Source organism: Engystomops pustulosus, chromosome 1, assembly GCF_040894005.1.
Source record: "Engystomops pustulosus chromosome 1, aEngPut4.maternal, whole genome shotgun sequence".
Taxonomy (NCBI): domain Eukaryota; kingdom Metazoa; phylum Chordata; class Amphibia; order Anura; family Leptodactylidae; genus Engystomops; species Engystomops pustulosus.
The window spans coordinates 170,769,391-170,779,415 of NC_092411.1; the positions used below are offsets into that span (position 1 = coordinate 170,769,391).

Sequence of the window (10,025 nt, forward strand, 5' to 3'; positions counted from 1 at the left end):
TGCAGTATATGTTAGGAGCGATCTGACTATCTAGGGTTAATGTACCCTAGATGGTCTAAAAAATTGTGAAAAAAAAAATAAAAAAAAAATTTAAAAAATAAAAAAAATTCATAAAATATTAAAAGTTCAAATCACCCCCCTTTCGCTAGAACGGATATAAAACATCATAAACAGTAAAAATCACAAACATATTAGGTATCGCCACGTCCCAAAATGCCCGATCTATCAAAATATAAAAACGGTTACGGGCGGCGGTGACCTCTGAGGCGGGAAATGGCGCCCAAATGTCCGAAATGCGGAAAATGTCGCCTCATTTCGCAAAAAATGACCAATCACACATCTCCGTGCGCCAAAGTATGAAAAAGTTATTAGCGTCAGAAGATGGCAAAAAAAAATTTTTCTTTTTTTGTACACATTAGTTTAATTTTTGAAAATGTATTAAAACACAATAAAACCTATATAAATTTGGTATCACCGCGATCGCACCAAACCAAAGAATAAAGTAGGCGTGTTATTTGGAGCGAAGAGTGAAAGTCGTAAAAACTGAGCCCACAAGAACGTGACGCACATGCGTTTTTTTTTCAATTTTTCCACATTTGGAATTTTTTTTCAGCTTTGCAGTACACGGCATGTTAAAATAAATAACATCACGGGAAAGTAAAATTTGTTACGCACAAAATAAGCCCTCACACAGGTCTGTACACGTAAAAATGAAAAAGTTATGGATTTTTGAAGTTGGAGAGCGAGAAATGAGCCGAAAAACCCTGCGTCCTTAAGGGATTAAATAGGTAAAAATAATAAATTTTTTGTGGATTTTTAACTTTTTTACGGTGTTCAACGTGCAGGCTCAATAATTATTTACTTTTATTCTACAGGTTGTTATGGATGCGGTGATACTATATATGTGGGGTTTGTGTTATTATTTAGACTTTTTTTGTGCATTATGTCTCTTTATATGTTTTGGGGCTTATGGGCATTTTTATTTTTTACTGAATAACATTTTTTTTTTTTTTTACCTTTTTTTATTAGTTCCACCATTGAACATGAACAAGCAATCATCTGATTGCTTGCTCATGATAATACCCTGCAATACTGCTACTGATACCTCAGGCCTGCTCATCTGGCTCCTCAAATCTAATCCCACCCATGCCTTATGCCTCCTTACTGATCACAGTTCAAACTGTACCCCATGCATGTATCTGACCACATAAAGTCACAGAAGCCTCCATGGACTTCTATTCCTCTCCACCCTTCATGGTGGCTGGTGTGATTTCATGCAATTACATACATGGGGTACAGTATGCTATTGTTAGAAGGCTAAAGGACCTGTGATGATGTCACTCTAGTTACATGACATGAATGTAAAATAAGGCACAGTGTAAAAAATCTACACTATTTCCTATAAGTAAATAGAGCTTTATATGTCTGTAGTAGAATATTAACAGACAGTCCTTAAGTAGAAGAGGGCGGAGCAGTGATTTGAAGAGGCCGAGACCCTTCAATCAAAATAAGGGTGAAGTGGTTCACTGGCAGAATGGGAGAGAGAAGAGTCACATACACCAGACATGAGTTAGAAAAGCTCATTTGCATATCAGAAAAATGGCTGTAATTAAGGTACTGTACAGTGCCCCACTGACAGCTAAATATACATACAGCACAGCATACAGCATATATACTAAATATACATACAGCATATATACACATACAGTATATACAGCATCTACAGTATATACAGCATATATACACATACAGTATATGCAGCATCTGCGCATATAAACACATATACGCATATACTGCGTATACATACAGCATATATACACACACACATTGGGGTACATTTACTTACCCGGTCCATTCGCGTTCCAGCGGCGGCTTCTCTGACGAGCATTCGGGTCTTCCGGCGATTCATGAAGGTCCTGCTTCCAATGTCCACCAGGTGGCGCTGCTGCGCCGAAGTTCGCTGGGGTGCCCCGGAGTTCATCGTCTTCATCGTGGTGCATGTGAGTATGGCCCGTGCGACCAATTTTTTGTTTTAAATGCAGCAGTTTTTCCGAATCCCTGTGTGTTTCCGCTCCTGAGTCCTGTGTTGCTGTGTTACCCTAGTTCCTCCATGTTGCTGTGTTCCGTGTGCCTGTGTTCCCGTTCGCACCTGCCTGGACCTCCTGTTGCTGACCCCGGACTTGGACTTGATCTTGCATCTCTGCCGCCTGCCCTGACCCTGTGCCTGGACCTGACCCCGAGATTGTCATCCGCTAAGGTACCTCAACCTCGGCTGCCACCGCGGGCTAGTCGCACCTGTGGAACGATCTGGTGGTATCCTGCCGCATCAAGTCCAACCCGCTTTGCGGCGGGCTCTGGTGAAAACCAGGTGCCACTTAGACTCTGGTCCCAGGTGTTGGCTAGTTCCATCTCCCGCGGTGGTCCAGAGGATCCACTGAGCCTGACAATACCCCTCAGGTCCCAGACTTTTTGAGCCCACCTGTAATTAAATTTGAGATAGAAAAGCTCAAAGCTGTGAACTTTAGTATTTTTTTTTATGAAAAAATTTAATTGTAGTTCAGACAAATCTCTATGCTGTACAGAATATTGCCCAAAACCTCACTTCATTTTATGCACAAGTGGACCCCTGTGACTGCAGCAGAGATGAAGAATTAATGGGGCATAATACTTCGTATGGGGTTTGTAAAGAAGCCATCAATCAGGGACCACTGGAGCACAGACATTCTGTACCACACCCTGATGTTCTGCACAGTGATGAGCAAGATGCACATCCATACGTTTTTGCTTTACACCGACAACACACTGTGCCCACTGTGTTACTGAGTCAGCTAAGTGCGGGCATTGCCCAAACATACGAAGCGCTCACCAACACACAGATTGGGATTAATAAAACAGTAATACTTTATTATTTAAAATTACATAAAACCATATAATTATATCCTTATCACATAATTCTTATAATCATGAGAAGCAAACATCAATATATTTACCGGATATTGTAGCATCACTTCCCTATCGGGGGACCTCGACAGAGGAAGGCAGTTTCCCGGCTTGCATCACAGACAGACGTACGTCCACTTGTCCCGTCTGGAAAGTCCCTGCCCCCTGTCAGGATCCCCTTGCTTTTATAACATTTCATAAACAAAGGCATTATCTATATTAGATACTGCTGCATCATCATTTTGTATCATATACGAACATAGAATGAACAAAGGCATTATTCATACTAGATACTGTCACATCATCATTTTGTAACATATGTATCAATGATCACGCGCTGGTATGTGCAGAAGACTAGTTATTTTCCTTTGCGGCGCGTGATTCTCGCTTTTAACACTGCGTGATCACATCATGGATGAGACAAAGGACAAGGTTTTACTCCATTTTGTATAGTCCTTATTAGAAACTTAATAGGCCACATTCTAATTGATGTAATTATCATTCACACTCCAAATGCTTCACATTTGTATCACAATCGGTCCTTGACAATGTAGACTATTTGATGTTTCTGTAGTTGACCATGACAACTCGTGGTCTGGTAAACAATTTATAAGCCATAAAGCAATTCCAGATAATGTAATTACAATAATAGCAATTACAATCACAGGATGTATCAACCAATTTAACATCCTCTCTGCAGATGGAGAATATCCCATGGAAATGTCCCACCAGTGATGTGATGTAGCTTCTTGGATGGAAGAACCCATCTTAACTATTTTATCAGCTACTATAGTTGTTGTGACAGTATGGTATTGCACACTCTTATTCAATTGTTGAATCAAATGTTGTCCAAACTTTGAATGTTGGATCAATTGTTTTAACTTAGTCAAATTCAAATACCATGACTGCACTTCTAGAGGAAGTGGAGTCCATTTTATATCTTTGGATATGATGTGATAATGAATTAACAAGAAAGTTTCATTATTCCAAACTAACACAGATACATTTTTCATGCATCCTACAAAGGGCATTTCCATTCTTGGAATAACAGGAACATTAGTGACCACACATATTTCTTGAGGGGCTACTTCAACTAATAACTGATAGGTTAATGGCAATATAGTAAATTTACATACATTAATAGAACTCTGTAACAAGCATGATTCATAAGTCTTGGATTGTAATCTACAAATCTTTCCCTCTAATGTGTCATCACAAAAGGATAAATCATGTGTATAATTCTGTGAATCTATGTAGGTCCCCTGGAACTCTGGCATCCAATAGTGCTGAGATCCTGGGGGCCCCAACAGTAAAGGCATTACTACAAATTTACACATAGTTTTTACCTTGGTTACATTGTATACATTGATTATACCAGCGCGATATGTTTCATTACACATCATTTTTGGAGCATCAATCTTGAGCCAGGATTGACTCGGTATGGCAGTTTTAAACACTTCTCGCCACACTGCTTCATTCCCAGTCATCAACTTAGTTTGCATAGCATCACGTTATTGTATATAGTATACTACTTGCATAGCACGTAGAGTGAAATTCAAAACTGTGCCAGTATCAACCTCTAAACCCTCTAAAATATTATCAGTTCTATTAATAGTCCTTATTAGAAAAGTGTCCACATCAATGGCTTATCGCCAAGGGTGCCATATGGTAGGCATCCATTGTCCCCGTAGCGTCAATGCATCTTGAATTGCTTTTCCAGCTTGGCTTAGCTTGTTGGCTATAGTCTCAATATCAAATCCGTTGAGAGTACCGGTTACTGCACCGTATACTCCCAGTAAAGTGTCATGCCAATGCTCTTCTTTTTCTTTTCTGGTTAGAATTAGGTAGAGGAAGAAATGTCACTGCAGTAATTATAACAGTTTTTTGTGTTTGTGTCCCCACTTTGGCACAAGTAGAGGGTATTCTTTTAATATGTCCTGGATCTACTTTTGTTATTAGGACTAGCCGCTTATCACTTAATGGCACATGGCTAATTTGCTAGCTGTTCACAACATTTTAATTGTACTTTAGAATCAATGATTGTATTCAAATTGTCCTGGTACATCAAATACCAAGGCCTAAATAGGTTGCTGGGGGATTCCGGTGGTCCTCTCCAACCTTGTCCTTGTTCAAAAGATATATCAGCAACCAAACATGTTTTCTTTGCAAAACAGGTGAAATTATCCTAGGTTCGATTAGTAGGATTTCCTTTCCAACTCCATCCTAGCGTGGTGATGTTAGTCTTTTCCAATAAGGCACCAGGCGTTCAGGGTTTACTTCCGGCCAAATACCCGCCTCCAAGGATTCCAATAGTTAGGTACGTCTAAGGGAAAGAAACATAAACATTATATTTACTCATTCTCTCAAGTAACATTTTTCCTGTGGAACATATTCCCATTTTTCTACTCCAGGTCTCATGATAGCTTTCCCCACCGCTATCACTTCTGTGGGAGAGGGCGGTCCTTGGTTATTTAGAACCCATATTTTAGCTCCAAAATTGATATCAGAAGAGCCAAAACTTTTATCTCCCCTTATGTTAACTTCTGATGGGAAAGACCCTTCTAGCATTAGAGTAGCATTATTGATGGGAATAAGCAATAACTGGGCAATTGTTTGGTTTTTCTCTGTACCCAAGTTGGTCATCTCACCCTGATAATCTTCATCAATTACGCCTCCCAACACTACACATCCTTTCAGAGCTCATAATGATCTTTTGGAATTTTACATACTAAACAAGTGGCTATTGCCTGAACCTTATCTGAGGAGATAAGATTTACCTCCATTGAGTTGAGATCCAAACCTGCCAACAGTGGTGTAGCTCGAATGGGTGTAACTGCATTCTCCTGAATTTTCTTATACAGCAGTGAATCTACTATATTATTAACTTTTACAGTGATATTAAGGGTCAACATCCTCATTAAAGGAGTCATTGAATCAGTAATGGGCCTATTATTTAAAATCTGTAGAGCCTCACTAAGGTGATCCCTCCATTGCCCATATGCACTGTCTGACGGGTTTAGCTTCTTTAGGGTGCTTTTAAGCAACCCATTCATCCTTTCCACTAACACTGCTGCTTGAGGATAGTAAGGCATATGATATATCCAGTGGATGTTGTTGTCTTGTGCATACTTTTTAACCTGTTCTCCAGTAAAATGTGACCCATTGTCTGATTGCATTTGCAACGGGACTCCATAATACTGGGTAACAATTTCCAAAGTTCTCAGTGTACTCCATTGAGTGGCAGACTTACAAGGAAATCCTACCCTCAATCTTGAGTATGTATCCACTGCCGTACACAAATACCTGCATCCCCTGCTTTCCGGCAGAGGGCCAATGAAATCAATTTGCCAAATAGGAGCTGGAAGTTGTCCTCGACCTATGTGTCCCATTACTGTGTGGGGAACTTCTCTTTTCTGGCTATGTTGACATATTGGACAATTCTGGATGGTATCTTTAATTATGTCAAGGGTTAGAGGAATTCCTCTCTCTTGGGCCCACCTGTAAGTAGCTTTTTCTCCCAAGTGCCCACTTTTGTTGTGTACCCTAAAGCCATGATTGCTTTTCTTTTCGGAAGAAGTGTCTGCTGTTCTGATCACTGCTTGTTTATCTGCTTTGAAATTAAACGAACGTTCAAGTGAATCAGTTGGTACATGAGCATCAACATGAAAAACAGTAGTAGGGGTGTATTCAACAATTTATTTGTATCTCCTGGGAATTCAATACTGTTTCAGGGCAACTAGTTTAGAAGCCGGGAGAATAGGTATTGGGGGCATTTTTACCTTCCCTACCAATGCCGGACATGCTTAAATTTCCATTTTTCTTACCCAAATGCTAATTTTCCTTCTTTCAAATGTAGTGTAATCCCTTTAAGAATATCAATGCCAATAATGTATTCTGGTATCGGGACCACCAAAACGCGGTAGTTTCTAATGGGCAAGTTATCTATTTTAAGGGCCACTTTGGTTTGTACCCCTGGTATCACCTTACCACCTAATCCTGCTATTTGTACTTTAGGACCTTTAAATTTGTTGGGATTTCCACATATTAAAGTAGCCTCCGTCCCCGTATGAATCAAAGCTGGGACTCTTTGAACATTACCCCTGTTCCAGTGGATGCTAAGATTAACATAGGGGTGATCATCTCTTTTTTATAAACACAGGGGTTTGGCTGGCTACTCATGCTGTTTTATTATCTGATCCTAAATCAGTGATTAATGACTTTTTCTCCATTTCTTGTGTTACCTTGGTTGCAACCGCGGTCGCCAGTTCCTCCCAAGGATACACATCTTGATAATCTGTCCAAGAAATTTCCTATGTCTTAAGAACGTCCTTCTTTTAGGGGCTCTCCTGTGCTAGCCTTTTTTACTGATAATACTTTTTGTTTATACGTTCTCTATAATTCCTGAGTTTCCTTCCCATCGATATGTTTCTTTTTCACCCCAGCTTTCAGCAGAGCTTGGAACATATCTTTCCTCAAGACCCTACTAGAATCCCCTTCTTGTTTTTTTTTTTTTTTCCTCCAATCTGAGTTATAAGGTTTACTGTTCCCCGAGTGTTTGGGGGCTGCAGGCTCTTTTTAATCTCTCATATCTTGCAACGCTCTCATTCTGGCCAACACTGTGCTAATAGCTTCTCCAGTTATTGCTACCGTAAGGGTTAAAATGACTGCTTTATATGCTGGAGGTGTGACTATTTCTTATGCTGGCTGTGAGAGGGTAGTTCAGAAAATCATCTTCCATCCCTAATACAGATAAGGCGCTACGCATTGCCACCTCTTTTAGTCTCTCAAGACCATCCCTTATAGTATACCAGGGTTTCTCATTCAACGGCAAATCTAACTTTGCCGGATACCTGTTCTGGAAACAGTGAGCCAGAATTAAAAGTAAAGTCTGCACCCTTATCCCGGTATCCACAAAGTAGGTCTTAAAAGAACACTGTGTAATAGGGTCTTTGGATAGAGTGATAAACTTTCCCACATCTCCCTCATCCAGCATTACTCCTGTTCCTCCATATTCACTTACTCTGACCAACCACTGAATCTCACTTTCTCCTGTTCTCTCTAATCTTTTTCTGATAGGTTTGGCTAAAACACTCAGGGGGGGTCTATTACAGGGTCTGGGGGGTCCTCCCATTCTGAATTAGAGGAAGAATCCCACACATCCCCATCCCACTTATCTGGATTCCAATCTATTGAGGCTTCTGCAATAATTTTGTGTACCTTGTTTTTGTTAACTTTGCCCTTTCTTTTCCTGTATTTATTCTGGGCTATTTTTACAGCAGTATTTTCTGCAATGCTCTTATAATGCTGTAGTTTATCATTCAGAAGGCGGGTATTACACTCCAACACCACCTTCTTCCCTCCCAACTCAGTTTCTGCTCTAACTGAGACTCTTTCCTATGAAGTTGTTGATTGCGCTCATGCATACGTCTGTTGGCACTTGTCAATATCCAACAATGTCTGCCTAAAGCAACTGCATCACCTGACTTAACAGGGACCTCCTCTAGTATGTGTACTAGATGAAGGGCCTACTACATCACCTGTCCTAACAGGGACCTCCTCTAGTAAGTGTACTAGATGAAGGGCTTACAGCATCACCTGTCTTAACAGGGACCTCCTCTAGTATGTGTACTAGATGAAGGGGTTACTGCATCACCTGACCTAACAGGGACCTCCTCTAGTATGTGTACTAGATCGAGGGGTTACTGCATCACCTGACCTAACAGGGACCTCCTCTAGTATGTGTACTAGATCGAGGGGTTCTGACCCTTTTAATTTTGCTTCCCATGGTTCCAACAATCCTGAACTACACAATTCCTGCACCACATTATCATACGGAGCCTGGGACCAGCCCGAGACGTCTACATGTGGCGTGGTTTTGGTATCTTTCATTTTCCGGAACATCTTGGCACCGTGCCAATTGTCAAAAATTTGCACTAATGTACGGTGTCCAATATTCCACCCTATGTAGTTAGTTTTAGGATATCCCCTATGGTTCTTTAGATATCGCTTCCGATATCCTGCCTTGACTACGCCAATTTATGTATTACTGAGTCAGCTAAGTGCGGGCATTGCCCAAACATACGAAGCGCTCACCAACACACAGATTGGGATTAATAAAACAGTAATACTTTATTATTTAAAATTACATAAAACCATATAATTATATCCTTATCACATAATTCTTATAATCATGAGAAGCAAACATCAATATATTTACCGGATATTGTAGCATCACTTCCCTATCGGGGGACCTCGACAGAGGAAGGCAGTTTCCCGGCTTGCATCACAGACAGACGTGCGTCCACTTGTCCCGTCTGTAAAGTCCCTGCCCCCTGTCAGGATCCCCTTGCTTTTATAACATTTCATAAACAAAGGCATTATCTATATTAGATACTGCTGCATCATCATTTTGTATCATATACGAACATAGAATGAACAAAGGCATTATTCATACTAGATACTGTCACATCATCATTTTGTAACATATGTATCAATGATCACGCGCTGGTATGTGCAGAAGACTAGTTATTTTCCTTTGCGGCGCGTGATTCTCGCTTTTAACACTGCGTGATCACATCATGGATGAGACAAAGGACAAGGTTTTACTCCATTTTGTATAGTCCTTATTAGAAACTTAATAGGCCACATTGTCACATTCTAATTGATGTAATTATCATTCACACTCCAAATGCTTCACATTTGTATCACACCCACCCAAAGATGAACCCAGTTATGATCATTTGTTTAACCCCTTCACGCTCAGCGGCGGATATATCCGCCACGGAGCTATAAAGGGTGTATGAAGAGGGCTCACGTGCTGAGCCCTCTTCATACAGAGATGGGCTTTGCTGCGGTGATCGCTTCCCAAAATGCCCGATCTATCAAAATATAATGGTTATAACCGGCGGTGACCTCTGAGACGGGAAATGGCGCCCAAATGTCCGATATGCGACTTTTACACCTTTTTACATGACATAAAAAATGTAATAAAAAATTATCAAAATGTCGCGCAAAATGGTAGCAATTAAAATGTTGGCTCATTTTACAAAAAATGACATGTTACACAGCTCCATGCCCCAAAGTAT

General features: G+C 40.4%; 1 long non-coding RNA gene across 1 annotated transcript; it reads right to left on the reverse strand.

Moving 5' to 3' along the window:
* Nucleotides 1–3,984: 3,984 nt before the first annotated feature.
* LOC140066577 (uncharacterized) lies at nt 3,985–9,649 on the reverse strand. Its single transcript, XR_011848422.1, has 2 exons — nt 9,158–9,649; nt 3,985–5,263 (listed from the first exon to the last, which is right to left on the reverse strand). It is a non-coding gene; the product is annotated as an uncharacterized lncRNA (long non-coding RNA).
* Nucleotides 9,650–10,025: the final 376 nt, after the last annotated feature.